The sequence below is a fragment of the Mustela nigripes genome, chromosome 6, assembly GCF_022355385.1.
Source record: "Mustela nigripes isolate SB6536 chromosome 6, MUSNIG.SB6536, whole genome shotgun sequence".
Classification (NCBI taxonomy): Eukaryota; Metazoa; Chordata; class Mammalia; order Carnivora; family Mustelidae; genus Mustela; species Mustela nigripes.
In genome coordinates this window covers 99,285,203-99,301,866 of record NC_081562.1, presented here as the reverse complement: position 1 = coordinate 99,301,866, position 16,664 = coordinate 99,285,203, and positions in this window count along the sequence as shown.

The following is a 16,664-nucleotide window of genomic DNA, read 5'->3' as shown; positions in this document are numbered from 1 at the left end:
AGTTAACATTCACTCATATTAATAGCTCATGCCCTGTTATCCCTTAATACTAAATAGTAGGAATATCTCACTGTTTATCCTCACACATATTGAAGGACATCTTGAGTTCTTCCAGTTTTGGGCAATTATGAATATTGCTGTTGTAAACTTTCCCATGGATATGTGGACATTAGTTTTCAAAAGAGTTGAACAAATACTAAGAATGTGATTTTTAGATCAAAGATAAACCTCTCTTTAGCTTTTTAAGAAACTGTCAATGTGTCTTCCAGAGTGGATGCGCCATTTTCATTCCTTCCAGTGATGGAAATTACTTCCTCATTCTCCAAGTCCTTGACAAAATTGGTATTCTTAGGACTTTTTTTCTTTTTTTTCAAAATTTTTACTGATTCTAAAAGGCATGGAGTATTTTTTTTTAATTTTCTTTTACCTAATGTCAAGTGGTTGTTGATCTGTGAAATTCCTTAATCTGTGACTTGTCTCTAAATAATTTTGAACGTTTTCTATTCCTATTTGAATATTCTGCTGCATTCTCTTTTCTCACTTTTCCAATTATGCCTACATTGAAAGTTTTTGGTACTGCTCATCCGTTCTTAGATGTTCTGATGTCTTTTTCATTTTCTTTTCAAGTTCTCATTTCAGTTCCACTGATTCTCTTGAAGTTCACTGATTCTTTCCTTGGAGTGTTAAATTTGGTGAGCAGATCAAAGGCATTCTTCATTTCAGTTATTTGCTTCTTAATTTCTTGCCTGTACTTTTGATTCTCTTGCATTGTTGTTATCTCTCTGGTGACAGAGTTTTGTAAAACACTTGTCTGATAATTCCTACATTTGTGTCACATCTGAATTTGTTACGGATGATGGTTTTGATTTTTTAGGTTGTGTAATTTTGTTCAAATTTGGGCATTGTATGTGCAATAGGTGTTATCTATGTTGTCATGTGAGAAGTTATACTAATTTGCCTAGGATTTCAGCTTTCTTTAGTGAAATTTTTTACCTCTTCTGGATTTAGGGTTTATTCTTTGCCCTGTTCCTCAGAAAGACTATACATCTTGGGACCTCTTTCTACTGCAATTCACTGTAAATATACTTGAGGTTTATTGGGATGATGGCTGGATGTGAGAGAAGGAAAACAAGCCACATTCTTTGGAATAAATCTGTTTTATAGTTCTCCCCTCTCTCTGGGGTTTGCTTTTCTCATTTTTCTCCTTCTTTTCCAGGCATACAACTTTTATCTTTTTTTTTGTCCCCTTATCTGTTTTACTTTCAGCATCCCCAAACTTTTTCTTTTTTTGAAGACCTGTCCCATTGTGAATTAATTTTTCCTTCTCTTTTTCATATAGGAAGCTGGGAAAGTACAGTGTTATGTAATTCCTTTCCACCATGGGAAATACGGTCTGGCTAAGGGATTCCCTGAGGCCTGGGCTTCATGATGAGGGCTTAGGAGGGTATCATAGTGGTGTCTCTTCATTTATTCCTAGAGTCATGAGGTTGTTTTTCTCAGACCTCTACTGTGAAAGTCTAGTGCAGTCTTTGGAAGGAATTGTGAACCACAGAAGATTTTTACTTCAGTCCACACTCCGGTGGCAGCAATTTCTGATTTTCCAATAAAGTAAGTCTTACTATCTTCCTGGCTTCCAGCTGCTGCTGCTCTGGCCTCTCCACAACTGGGGATAACTGTCTGCCCTCTGCTCTGAGTTTTATGATAGTTCTAAGAAAGGTGTTCATTTTCATATGGTCCAGCTTTTCTTATTGTAAAAGAGTGCCAAATTATGACACTTTTACAACTTGGCCCTGAAACCAAAAGATTAGCTGGTTTTTTAAATTAAAGATAAATTAACTTTAAAATTACATCAAGGATCAATTGTTTAATGACAAGCAGCATTATATTGCATAAGATAAAATTCATTGAATAGATTATTGTTATTTAAGTGTTAAACCTGTAGGAGCCTGTATTTCCAAATATTTTATCCATGCTTGAAATGATGCAAAACATTTGGATTTCAACTTCTCTGTTTACAGATCATCTCAGTTGTACTTCTGACTCTCACAGCAAATTTATTATAGCCTACTATTTATTTTCAAGTATATGAACTATTTTCCTCAGAAGAGTACACAGTATATAACTGTAGTATTAGAGTATGACAAATTTCTAAAAATCCTATTTCTTCTGCCCTGTTTCTGTTTTATTCTTACCCTACAGAAACTCCATGGACCTCACTGTCTTCTATTTTGGCACCAGTCGTATTCTTCACTTGTCTACCATCCCCAGCTTCACTGATACATACTATATCCTATGAGGTGCTATATGATATTTCTTTAATTCTTAATTCTCTTTAGGCATATTGAGTTCCTTGGGGTTCTTTGGCACTCAAACTAAAATCTTGTTTCAGACCTCTGTAGGATTCCTAGGCAAGTATTTGTACTCTGTCAATCATATAATGTCTTGGGTACTTCCCACTTAATAGTGGCTGTTATTTTTCTTGATTTATATATTAATGTAATCATCAACCCATCTGTGCTTCAGTTTCTGCTATGTGCTTTTCTTAAATCTTTTAGTAGACATGTGATTCTTTCTTCCTTCACTCACTAGTTCACAAACCCCTAGATTTCCACAAACCCCTAAATTTCTACTCTACCTTTAGAATCAGATAAATAATGCATATAACAGGTGAGCATTTTATAAAATTACACTGTACGAATAAAGAAATGTACATGAGGTGGGAAAGAAATGTCCATAAACTACACTCTTCTGGAGAAGTTAACATATACACATATTTATCTATTTCCCCCCTTTTTTACATAGCCAGTTAGTGACCGGCTAGGTTTGCTTTGTGAAAGTACTAAATGTGTTTTGTCCTTAATATGAAAATGCTGTTTTAAATAATACAGAAAAGTTCATCAGACATTTTTAATGAAATCTTATGTATTTAAATGAACCATCTGAAAGTTAACTCCAAATTTAATGATAGTCACATTAATTACCAAGGGAGTTTGGAGCTCAGGAAGTTACTAACAGCTAGACAAACTGATTTTAATCATCAAATTTAAAAGCCATTCAAGCACTATTTTGTAGGAATTGGAGAAAAAGGAGAAAAAACATCCTGGAAGGAAATGATGAGAAGGGTGAGGAGAAAAAAGTAAAGGACATGGTCCTAGGGAAAAAGACTTATTTCAGCTTCTGAACTATATTCACTGATTTGATAATATGGTTTAAAATCCCATTGAAGAATGTATGTATCTTCATATTTTAGTAACTCATGTTTTCAAAGATTCCACTTATTTGAGATAGAGAAAAAGAGAGAGAGAGAGATTGAGTGGGAGGAGGGGCAGAAGGAGAAGCAGACTCCCCGAGGAGCAAGGAGCCCACTGGGACTCGATTCCAGGACCCTCAGATCATGTCCTGAGCCAGAGGCAGATGCTTAACTGACTGAGCCACCCAGGTGCCGTCTAATTCATTTTTGATAGTGCTTAGACCAGTTAAACATACTTAGTTACAAAAGACTTTCCTTAGCATCCTAAGACAACTCTGGAAATAGTTGCTATCAGTGGTATCCAGGGCTGTCATTTTTAATTTCTTGTCCACAGAAGTTTTAAAAATGGAGTCTACATAAAAGCATTTGTTCATGCATGGAAGAGAGTAACAATGAGTCAAAATAGTTCAGGTCAGTGAAATATTCTGCAAGGTTCAGGAGAGTGTGTGTATTAACACTGACAGAAACTTTATGCTCGGTCTATGGGTACGAAGTGGATCCCTGCAAAGCTATTTCAGCTAAGAAAGTGCTAATACATTCTTAGATTTTGAGCCACAGTGAAGTCTGTCAGGTCTTAGAGGGATAACTGTGGACTTTTTCCAAAACAAGCCATGGTTATCAATATTCCCAAATCCTGACAATTGCTCATTTTTTCCCTCTTATCCCCACAAACAAGATTATAGTTCTTGTGTCCTACTTACCCTGGCTTGTTTTATTTCTGTCTTGCACTGGGACTTCATTATTTTTCGAGCTAGAGGCATAGTAACCGATCTAAAATACCTGATTTGCATGTTCAATAATTCATTGATTCTCTGAATCCATGAGCATGGGTGGAATAAAAAACTGATGTTTCATCCAAATAGGACCCAAAAGTATTAGATATTTGCCAATGTAAGAATATAAGAATGTAATCAAAATATTTGCAGTTGTAATTCTGTGAACAAAAAATTAGGACTTTAGGGGCACCTGGGTGGCCCAGTGGGTTAAGCCTCTGCCTTTTGCTGAGGTCAGGGACTCAGGGTTCTTGGACTGAGCCCCACAACAGGCTCTCTGCTCAGCGGGGAGCCTGCTTCCCCCTCTCTCTCTGCCTAACTCTTGGCCTACTTGTGATCTCTGTCAAATATATAAATAAATAAAATCTTAAAAAAATATGACTTTAAAAAGGCTTTCAGAAAGTTTGCTGGACAATAAGTTGGGAAATTAAGGGAGACCTGGGGAGAAAGGCTAATGAAGTTAAAAATACTAACAGGTGGAGGAGATAGCAAAGTTTACCATGCTGAAGGAGAATTAAATGAAGGAATGTGTCTTAGAATAGTAAGAAAGTGGTACTGAAATACAGTAGAAAGTTTCTATTTAGTTAAAAGTAGGCTTTTTTGGGGGGTGCCTGGGTGGCTCAGTCGTTAAGCATCTGCCTTCAGCTCAGGTCATGATTCCAGGGTCCTGGGATGGAGCCCCACATCAGGCTTGCTGCTCCACAGGAAGCCTGCTTCTCCCTCTCTCACTCCCCTGCTTGTGTTCTCTCTCGCTGTGTCTCTCTCTCTGTCAAATAAATAAATAAATAAATAATTTTACAATCACCAGCAACTATAGTGAAAAGAAAGGTGAGGAACATTCTGTTAATGTGTAAGGATTACAAAAAGAAAGGACTTCTCCTTCTCATAATGGGAGTAACAGGGAACAGACTTATGTTTCTACTTTAAAAAATGGCTTTCAAGAAATTGGAAATCCTACAAAAAGGGAAAATAATCCTTGAGAAATGAGAAACAAACCAGTGAGCCCTGCAATCACCCAGTTTACTGTAATGAGAGTTTCCAGGCCTTAACGCCAAAAGGGTAACCGAGGCAGAAGGGGGAGAGGGGACTCCGAGTGGAGCAGACGTTGGTTAAAGTCTACAGAGTTCTAGACAGTTTGGAATCAAATTACTCAACATTCTCACACTTCTATTTTTAATTTTTTGGGGAACCTTCAAACTGTTTCCACAGTGTTTCCACAGTGGCTGAATCAGCTGACATTCCCGCCAACAGTGTGTGAGTGTTGGTTTGTCTTCACATTTTCACCAACACTTGTTTCTTGTATTTTTGATTCTAGCCATGCTGACAGGTGTGAGGTGGAAGCTCAGCATACCTTTGATTTGCATCTCCCTGACGTGGAGCGTCATTTTCATGTGTCTGTTGGCCATCTGTACGTTCTCTTTGGAGCTATGTCCATTTTTTAACTGGATGGTTTAGTTTGGGGGGGGGGTGTTGAGTTGTGTAAGTTCTTCATAGACTTTGGATGCTGACCCTTTAACAGATAAGTCATTTGAAAATACTTTCTCCCATTCCCTAGGTTGCCTTTTTATTTTGTTGATTGTTTCCTTTGTGGTAGAGAAGCTTTTCATTTTGGTGTAGTTCCAGTATTTTATTTTGGCTTGTATTTCCCTTGTCCCAGCAGACATATCTAGAAAAAAGTTGCTGCAAATGAAATCAGAGACGTTAAAGCCTGTGCTCTCTTCTCAGGTTTTTATGGTTTCAGGTCTCACATTTAGGTTCGTAATCCATTTTGAGTTTATTTTTGTGTATGGTCTAAACGGTCCTGGCTCATTCTCTTGCTGTCTAGTTTTCCCCAGCACCATTTATTGAAGAGATTGGTTTTTTCCCCATTGTATGTGCTTGCCTCCTTTGTCAAAAGTTAATTGGGCATGAGTTTGTGGGGTGATTTCTGGGCTTTCTATTCTATTCCCTTGGTTTCTTTGTCTTTTCTGGTGCCAGTACCATTCTTTTTTGATTATTGCAGCTTTGTAAATTAGCCTTAAGCTCAGATTTGTAATTCCTACAGCTTTGTTCTTCTGTTTCAAAATTGCTCTGGCTGTTCAGGTTTCTTTTTTGGCTCCATACAAATTTTAGGATTGCTTGTTCTAGTTCAGTGAGAAATGCTGCCGGTATTGATAAGGACTGTATTAAATCTATAGATTGTTTTGGTAGGAGGCACATTTTAACAATATTTATTTTCCAATCCATGAGCATGGAATATCTTCCTTTACCCAAAGAATACAAGAACATTACTTTGAAAAGATTTATGTACACTATGTTTATTGTAGCATTATTACAATAGCCAAATTATGGAAGCTGCCAAGGTGTCCACGGATAGGTTAAGGTGTGTGTGTGTGTGTGTGTGTGTGTGTGTACATGCGTGCATGTGCAAACAAACACACATGAATATTAACCAGCCATAAAAAAGAGTGAAATCTTGCCATGTGTGACAACATGGATGGATCTAAATAGTGTAATGCTAAGTGAAATAAGTTATTCATAGAGAGGTAAATACCATATAATTGCACTCATCTGTGGAATCAAGAAACAAAACAGTAAACAAAGAAAAGGCAAAGCAAAAAAGTAGATTCTTCACTGTAGAGAATACACAGATGATGCCCGAAGGGGAAGTGGCTGGGGGATAGGTAAAACAGGTGAAATGGATGACAAGGGACTTACTATGAAGAGCACTGAGTGATGTACATGAGTGTGGAATCACTACATTGTACACCCCAAAATCATACAAACACCAGTTGTTCACTATGCTGGAATTTAAATTTAAAAAAAGAAAAATGAAAGAAAAGATAGAGTTTGCAGAACAAAAAGAGAAGATAACTCACTGATGTCTACAGGGTTGCCCTAGTATAATGGTGGCATATAAACAGGCACGCACACAGGGGAAGAAACTACCTGACAGCTGGAAAAGAACCAACTAAAGGGTTAGAACAACAGTATCCAGTGCTCACATGTGGCTGTGCTATTGCCTGCCTGCAAGCCAGAGTGGAAAAATCTAAGAATTCAGAAGCCAATGGCAGAGAACTTGAAAAGATCTTCCCTTAGTGGTTGGTATAATTAGCCTCAGAATAAACATCACTCTGTTGTTGCCTAAAAAAAAGAAAAATCTTAAAATACAGATTCAAATGATCAACTAAACTGTCTTCAAGTAACTTAAATATGTCCTAGCATAAAGCTAAAAAAAAATTATCTAATTTTTTTTATCCCTTGAGCTTCCTAACCTCAGAAAATAAAAGTTACAGTATCTTTTTAGTTACAGTATCTTTAATTTCAAAATTACCAAGCATGCAAAGAAAGTGAAAAACATTCTAGGATGAGGAAAAGGAAGGAAACAAACCTGACACAGCAGTGACACAGGTGGTAAAGATAGCACAGAAGTAATTAAAGCTGTAGTTTACATATTCAACAAGCTAAATGACAGGTTCAACATTTTAAGGAGGAAGATAGGAAAAGAATCAATTTGACCTTCTTGTGGCAAAATTATGTTTAGCATAAAATAAGTGCATTGGATGTAATTGCTATAAAACATTGCAGAAAAAATTCATAAACATGGATACTTCATAGTAACTGTTTAAAATAGAAAACATAATAAGAATGGGGAAAAAACAATGTGATTTGTAATACAGCTTCAGGCAGTCATTATACTTACAATCAGCATCCCTGAAGAGAGGGGTTGAAAATATTTGAAGAAATAATTTCCTAGTTTGATAAAAACTAAACTCAGGTATTCAGGATGTTCAAGGAACATTAAGCCCTAAAAACAAGAGAATTATACCAAAGAATATTTAATTACGTGGCTCAAAATAATGGTTTATTGGTTATAAATTTTTAAAGACATCCTGAGGAAAACTGTATGTACAGAGAAGCAACAGTAAGGACGAAAGTGACTTTTTTTGTTACATCAAAGCAAGAGAGAAGACGGTTGATCAAGATCTTGGAAGTACTGAATAAAAAGTCGTTAAGCACAAATTTGATGAATAGAGAAAATGCTTCTAAAACTGAAGTTAAAAGAATTTTTTTCCATAACAACCCGAGAGAAGAGATGTACCAGATTATACTATAAAAGCAGGTAAAGGTAGTCTTTTAGAATTCTGGTCCCATCTAGCAAAGAAGGAAGACCTTGAATTCACCTCCCTAGACATCTGAAATTTACACTTTTATATATAGAACGGTTCCTCCTGAAGAAAAGCGGAGGGCAGAGCTGAACCACCATCGTGCAACAAATGATAGGCCACACAGAAAACAGTGAGACAGAGAGAGACTTGGCAACGAAGGGACCCCCACCCCTGACAATGCAGATTGCAAAAGGAAAGAATAGTACTAAAGGACTAGGAGCAGATTTGTCTTTCCTGGGGCAGAGAAAAAAAAGCTGTCATTTCCTTTTTCTTTTTTAGACAGTGGGGAGCGAGAGGGAGAAAGAAAATCTTAGGCAGATTCCCCACTGAACGCAGAGCCCTCTAGAGGCAGGGCCCATCTCATGACCCTGAGATCATGAGTTGAGCTGAAATACGAAGTAGGATGCTTAACTGACTGAGCCATCCAGGTGCCCCAGAAGCTGCCATTTCAAAGAGCTACTAGTATATCAAAGATCCAGTTACTTTCCAAGTGCTGAAAAGTTCTCTGGGTTGAAGGGGCTGATGAAAACCACTGTTTACGTTCTCTGTCCATCCTGATAGAGTAGCTAGGGACAGGCTTCCTTCCATATGCCATAGACAGCCTGCAGGCTCCGTGAGCCTCCCAGGGCCTAGCCCACATGAGCCATGAATATCCTGGCTATAAAAGGCTGTAATTTAAAAAATAACAACTAGAAAATAAAGAACCTAGCCCTAGGACCCCCAAATGGCAAGGGGTCTTCTAGAACTTTCTCTGAGCCTGAAGGTCTGGAAAGTGCCACTGCTACATTCCTTATTTACCTTTATAGTACAGACAGGAGCAAGGTCTGGCCTGCAGCCAGAGAGTCCTGGATCCCTAAACCATACCCACCCCAGCCAGCCCATCAAGGCAGCCCCACTGTGGGGTTCACCAGGACACTCCTGAGCACCACTCACTACAGGTCCAGCCACCACCAACTGAGTGGGCCAACCACCACCAACTGAGCACCACAGAAAACTCCAGGCCTATGTCACTTTGGCTCCAAACAGCTTGTAGGGTATTCTAGATGTAGACAGAGAGCTCTGTGACCTTCTGGCTCATATATTCTTCAGCTATAGCCAAAACTCTCAAAGTACCCCTGTATATGGTGCCCTAGGAACTGCTAGCCTGTGCCTACCTTGACTCCAGCCTTCCTGCCTATATCATCAATTAGATGATATAAGTGCCCCTATATCATCTAATTTCTGCAATAAGAATAGCACAGAACAGGGTGACTGGGTGGCTCAGGGGGTTAAAGCCTCTGCCTTCAGCTCAGGTCATGATCTCAGGGTCCTGGGATTGAGCCCCGTGTCAGGCTCTCTGCTCGGTGGGGAGCCTGCTTCCCCCTCTCTCTTTGCCTGCCTCTCTGTCTGCTTGTGGTCTCTCTCTCTCTGTCAAATAAATAAATAAAATCTTTAAAAAAAAAGAAAAATAGCACAGAACTAGAAAATAATTACAAGAAGAAAATGGGGGAAAAGAAACAAGCATGCAGAGCCTAAACATGTTACTTATCAAAGAGGAAATGAAAAAATGCATGGATACAAATGAAAAAACAACAGTCCAAAATCTGGGACTCAGTGAAAGAAATTTATAGAGATATAGGCCTGCTTCAAGAAACAAGAGAAATTCCAAAATAAATTAATACATAAATAAATAAATAATCTAACGTTACATATAAAGGAACTAGGAAATGGAAAACAAAGTCCTAGTAGAAAGAAGGAGATAATAAAGTTCAGAGGAAAAAGGAAAAGATCTATGAAACCAACAATTGGTTCTTTGAAAAGACAAATTTATAAATGTTTAGCCAGACTCATCAAGAGAGCAATAGGACATGAATAAAATGAGAGCTGAAAGAGAAGTAACAACCAATACCACAGAATGACAAAGGATTAGGAAACCACAGTGAAAAATCATATGCCAACCTCCAAGAACTGGATAAACACCTAGAAATAAACAATCCTCCAAAACTAAATCAGAAAGAAGTAGAATGTCTGAACATACTAATTACTAGTACAATTACTAGTACAGAATTCAATCAGTAATCAAAAACTCCCATCATTACAAGGTCCAGAACCAGATGGAGTCATAGGTAAATTCTACAAAACATTTAAAGAACAGTGAATACTTTCTCTCTTTGAACCATTCCAAAAAATCTAAGAGGAAGGAAAGTTCTCAAATTCATTCCATGAGGTCAACATTACCTGATACCAAAATAAAAAATGCTACAAAAGGGAAACTACATGTCAATATTCATGATGAATATAAATGTAAAAATCTTCAACTTATTGGGGTGCCTGGGATGCTAAGGGGGTTAAGCCGATGCCTTTGGCTCAGATCATGATCTCAGGGTCCTGGGATCCAGCCTCCATCGGGCTCCCAGCTCAGCGGGGAGCCTGCTTCCTCCCCCCCCCCCCATCTGCCTCTATGCCTCCTTGTGATCTCTCTCTGTCAAATAAATAAATATAATCTTTAAAAAAAAATCCTCAACATACTGGTAAAAAAATTTCAACAATACTTTAAAAAGGCCTTTCACCATAATGAAGTGGGATGTATTTTGGGGATGCAAGTGTGGTTCAAAATTTACAAGTCCATCATGTGATAAACCCCATTAACAAAAGGGAAGATGAAAGTAATTTGATTATTTGGGCACCTGGGTGGCTCAGGTCAGGATCCCAGGCCCCAGGGATTCTCCTCTCCCTCTGCTGCTCCTCCCTGCTTGTACTCTCTCTCCCTCTGTGAGATACAGAAATAAAATCTTTTAAAAAATTACTTGATTATTTCAATAGATGCAGGAGCACCTGGATGGCTCAGGCAATTCAACATTCAACTCTTGATTCCAGCTCAGGTCATATTTCAGGGTCATGGGATCAAGCCCCACCTCCGGCTCTGCATCACTCTCCCTTTGTCCCTCCCCCACTTGCATTCTCTCGCTCTAAAATGAAACCTTCAATAGCTGCAGATAAAGCATTTGATGAAGTACAACATCCATTTATTAAAACTATCAGCTCAACAGGTTTACAGGCAATATACCTCAACACAATAAAGCCACAGATGAAAATCCACACTGAACATCATACTCAATGGTGAAAAACAGAATTTTTCTCTAAAATCAGGAACAAGGCAGATCACTTTCAGCAATTACATTTAATATATCACTGTAATTCCTAGCTGTAGCAACTAGACAAAGGAATAATGGGCATTCAAATTGGTAAGAAAGAATGCAACTATCACTGTTTTCAGATAACATGGTATTATACATAAAAACTCTAAATCAAAAATTATTAGAAGTAATGAATTCAGTAAAGTTGCAGGAGATAAATACACAGAAATTGAGTTTCTTAACACAAAGCAGCAGAAAGAGAAGTTAGGAAAACAATTCCATTTATAACTGTAACCAAAAAAATAAAGTATTAAAGAGGATACAAGTGTAAAATTATTTCATGTTCATGGACTGGATGAATCAGTATTGTAAACATATCCATAATTCTCAGGAAACCTACAGATTCATGCAATCCCCATCACAATACCAACAGGGGTGGCTGGGTGGCTCAGTCTGTCTGGGGCTCAGGTCATGATCCCAGGGTGTTGGGATCGAGTCCCGTATCAGGCTGCCTGCTCAGTGGGACATCTGCTACTCCCTCCATCTCTCCCCCATGCTCATGCTCTTTTTCTCCCTTGCTCTCTCAAATAAATCATAAAATCTTAAAAAAAACCCCACAATTTTTCACAGAAGTAGAATAGTAAAAAATTTTGTATGGAACTCTAAAAAAAACCCCAAAAAACCCAATAGTCAAAGCAATCTTGAGAAAGAACAAAGCTGGGATATCACATTCCCAGATTTTAAAATATGCTAGGATGCTGTTGTGATCAAATCAGTATGGTACTGACACAAAGACAGACACACAGAGTAATGGAAGAGAACAGAGAACCAGAAAAACAAGCCAACATGTTGTACAGTCAATTAGTCTATGACAAAGGAGGTAAGAATAGACAATGAGGAAAAGATAATCTCTTCAAAAACTGTGTTGGAAAACCTGGACAGTTACATGCGTAATATGAAACCAGATCACTTCTTCATGCCACATTAAAAAGGGAACTCTCACTGGATTAAAGACCTGCATGTGAAAACTGAAACCTTAAAACTCCTAGAAGAAATCATCATAATTTATTTGACCTATATCTTAGCAATCTTTTTCTAGATATGTCTCCTTAGACAAGGGAAACAAAAATAAAAACCAACTACTGGGGTACCAAAAATAAAAACTTGCAGTGAAAAAACCATCACCCAAATGAAAAGGCAAGCCTTTGAGTGGGAAATAACATCTGCAAATAATCTGATCAGGAGTTAATATCCAAAATACAGAAAGAATTTATACCAAAAAACACTGATAGAAGAGAAATAATCCAGGAGCGCCTAGGTGGCTCAGCGGGTTAAGCCTCTTCCTTCGACTCAGGTCATGAACTCAGGGTCCTGGGATTGAGCCCCACGTCGGGCTCTCTGCTCAGTGGGGAGCCTGCTTCCCTCTCTCTCTGCCTGCCTCTCTGTCTACTTGTGATCTCTCTGTCAAATAAATAAATAAATTCTTAAAAAAAAGAGAGATAAATAATGCAATTTTAAAAAGGACAGAGACCTAGTAGACACTTTTCCAAAGAAGACATACAGATGGCAAATGTACACATGAAAAGATGGGTGGCCACATCATCAGGGAAATGTAAATCAAAACCATAATGAGATACTACCTTACACCTATCAGAATATCTAGAATTAAAAAGATCAGAAAAAACTAGTGTTGGCAAGAATGTAGAGAAAAAGGAAACATGCACTGTTGGTGGGAATGCAACCCAATGCAGCCATTATAGGAAACAGTATGGAGAGTGCTTAAAAAATTAAAAACAGAAGTAACTTATAATTCAGTAATTCTACTACTGGTATTTACTCAAAGAAAATGAAAACACTAATTTTTTAAAAAATATTTTATTTATTTATTTGACAGAGAGAGAGAGAGAGATCACACATAGGCAGAGAGGCAGGCAGAAAGCAGGCTCCCTGCTGAGCAGAGAGCCCAATTCGGGGCTTGATCCTAGGACCCTGAGATCATGACCTGAACTGAAGGCAGAGGCTTTAACCCACTGAGCCACCCAGGTGCCCTGAAAACACTAATTCTTAAAGAAAATCTATCCCTGTGTTTATTACAGCATTATTTACAACAGTCAAGATATGGAAGCAATCCAAGTATGCATCAACAGATGAAGAAAGATGTAGCACACATCCAGGAATATTACTCTGCCATAAAAAAGAATGAGGTCTTGGAATTTAGTGACTGCATGGATGGACCTACAGGGTAATATGTTAAATTAAGGAAGTTAGATTGACAAAGACAAATGCCATATAATTTCACCTTTACATAAAATCTAAAGGAAAACAAAGGAATACATGAATAAACAAACTAAAAAGCAGAAACAGTCCCCTAAAATACAAAGAACAAATGGATGCTTGCCAAAAGGAGTGAGGCTGGGGATGGGCAAAGTAGGTGAAGGGGGGTGCAAAGTGCAGCCTTCCAGTTATGGAAGGAAGAAGTCATGGGGACGAAGGGTACAGCATAGGAAAAATAGTCACTTATGTATTTTAATGGTACTGAGTAGTGTTAGATGGTAGCTGCACTTAGGAGAACATAGCGTAGGTTACAGAACTGTCAAAACATGTTGTATACCTGAAACTAATGTGAAATTGTGTGTTAGCTATATTTCAATAAAAAAGTTTTTTTTGTTTTTGTTTTTTAAGATTTTATTTATTTGACAGACAGAGATCATAAGTAGGCAGAGAGGCAGGCAGAGAGAGAGGGGGAAGCAGGCTCCCTACTGAGCAGAGAGCCCAGTGCAGGGCTCGATCCCAGGACCCTGGAATCATGACCTGAGCCAAAGGCAGAGACTTCAACCCACTGAGCCACCCAGGCATGCCAAAAAGTTATTTTTAAGATAGAAGAAAAATAATTGATATAAATATGAATCCACACAAAGGAATGAAGAGTACTAGACAGGGTAAGAATATGGGTTAATAGGACATTTTTGGTACCATTTAAAATTTGTTAAAACATTGAGTTTTAAAAAACAACAGTGATATAATCGGATATTTAGGTTATGTGGCAATTATATAACAAAAATAAAATTTGGGAAGAGAGTTACCGAAGTATATTTTGTACTATTTTTATACTATTTGTAAATCAATTGTATTTCACTTAAGTTAGATCATGTTATTTTAGGGCCAAGCTTTTTTTTTTTTTAAGATTTTATTTATTTATTTGACAGAGAGAGATCACAAGCAGGCAGAGAGGCAGGCAGAGAGAGAGGGGAAGAAGCAGGCTCCCTGCTGAGCAGAGAGCCCAACAGGGGGCTTAATCCCAGAACTCTGAGATCATGACCTGAGCCAGAACTCTGAGATCATGACCTGAGCCAGAACTCTGAGATCATGACCTGAGCCGAAGGCAGCGGCTTTAACCCACCGAGCCACCCAGGCGCCCCAGGGCCAAACTTCTGCTCAGGTCATGATCTCAGGGTCTTGGGATGGAGTCCCTTGGCAGGCTCTCCACTCACTGAAGACTGCTTCTCCCTCTCCCTCGGTGCTCTGTCTCACTCTCAAGTAAATCAATGAAATACTGTTTTAAAAAAGATTATGCCATTAAATATTTTTAGTCTAGCCTTAAAGTAACTCTCAAATTTCACCCACAAAAAATTGCTGTCAATGACCACAAAATGGATAAAGTAGATCATTAAAAAATATGTACTAGATTTGAACAAAGGGAAAAAGAGCAAAAGGTAGCAAAGAACACATGGCTCCAGTAGAAAATACACAGAAAATTGTATGTTACATTTAACCTTTGTAGTAATGACATTACGTGGGAATAGTCTAAACACCACCACTAAAGGGAAAAAATGACTGGATTGGATAAAAAGTGAAAATCCTATTACTTCCAACAAGAAACATACCATAAATATAAACAAAATGGGAAAACTAATACTGTTACAATAGTCAAAACCAAAGCTGGTAACAGAAAAAGTAGGTTTCAGAGCAAAACATGCTGGCAGGGCTAAATAAGGTGATTTGATAACTATACATTGGCTAATTAAAAAAAAATCTTAAATATATTTTTGCACTTGATGCAAAATGCTTAACAGTGCAAAACCTAGTTCTTTAAGAAGATTAATAAAATTGATAAAAGACCAGACCATTTGTTCAGGATGAAAAGAGAAGTTACAAATTAACGAATATCACAGTAAGAGAGGAGATGTTGAATCTATAGTTCAAGGAAAATCAGAGTATTATGAACAACTTTATGCCAATTTGTCAAGAAGTAGGCTGACACAGACATAATTCATGAGAGACAGAATATCGAAATATATTTGTGAAGAAATGAATAAACGGAAAGGGACAAAATCTTCGAAAAATAGAAACTATCAAAGTCCTCCAAAAAGAAAGAAATAACTTGAAAACCCATACTTCTACTTAAAAAAATAAATTAGTAGTTTTAAAATTGCCAACAGATTAAACCCTGGAAACAAATGGCTTCACTGAGGAATTATACTGAACATTAAAATAAGAAATAATGCCATATCGGGACGCCTGGTTAAGCAGCTGGTTAAGTTGGTTAAGCAGCTGCCTTTGGCTCAGGTCATGATCCCGGCGTCCTGGGATCGAGTCCTACATTGGGCTCCTTGCTCGGCAGGGAGCCTGCTTCTCCCTCTGCCTCTGTCTGCCATTCTGTCTGCCTGTGCTCGCTCTCTCCCCCTCTCTCTCTCTGATAAATAAATAAAATCTTTAAAAAAAAAAAAAAAAGAAAGAATGCCATATCAATGAATACTTCAGAAAAATGAAAAAGAGTGAATGTTTCCAAATTCACGTTATGAGATTAGCATTATAGTAATACCAAGACTAAAGAATGACAGTATAAGAATATAAAATATCAGGACAATATCCTTGAAAAATATAGATGCAAAATTTCTAAATGCAAATTAGCATAGCTAATTCAACAATATGTTAAAAAGATAATACATCATGATGACCTGGGGTTTATCCCAAGTTTGCAAAGTTGGTTTAACTTTCTAATATCAAGGAATGAAATTCACAATATTAATAAACTAAAAAAAAAACCTGTTACCTCAATTGACAAATAACAAATGTGTGACAAAATCCAAAATTCAGTTTTCTCCTAAAACTAGAAACAAGGGAACTTCCTCAGCATGACTAAGAGCATCTACAAAAACCAATAGCTAAGAACAATTCTTTTAAGCTAATAACGTTCTTTTTTTTTAAATATAATTTTTAATTTTTTATAAACATATATTTTTATCCCCAGGGGTACAGGTCTGTGAATCACCAGGTTTACACACTTCACAGCATTCACCAAAGCACATACCCTCCCCAATGTCCATAATACCCCCCCTTCTCCCAAACCCCCTCCCCCCAGCAACCCTCAGTTTGT